Genomic DNA, 423 nt, shown 5'->3' with positions numbered 1-423 from the left:
GTCTTGTGTGGGTTATTTGTTAGTTTTCCCTTTAGATCTGCTGTAAAACCCAATTTTAGGGTTATAAGCCATCAGCTTTATAGCTAAGCCAGTGGCAGAAAGAACATGAATAAAACGTTCTTTATTTCAAAGTTCTTTCGATATTTAATTTTAATTGTTCACTTTGTTCTAATTCTCCCTTTTAGTTCAAAAAAAAAAATTGCTCCAAGCCAGTGCAATGTTTCCTGTGACACTGTTGAAGAGGTTTATGAGGACCTATGAATTTTAGACCAGTTTTATGAGATCTGTAAAAAAAGTAAATATTGAAAAACTAAAAAAAACAGAACTGATAAAAAACAACAAATGATATACTACATCAAGATAGAAATGGTTGTATTAGGATTAAAATATACTACATCAAATTAGAAAGGGTAGCATTAGGGT

Source organism: Tachypleus tridentatus, chromosome 3 (genome assembly GCF_004210375.1).
Source record: "Tachypleus tridentatus isolate NWPU-2018 chromosome 3, ASM421037v1, whole genome shotgun sequence".
NCBI lineage: Eukaryota > Metazoa > Arthropoda > Merostomata > Xiphosura > Limulidae > Tachypleus > Tachypleus tridentatus.
The sequence above is the reverse complement of the archived record's forward strand: the minus strand, read 5'-3'. Positions refer to the sequence as shown.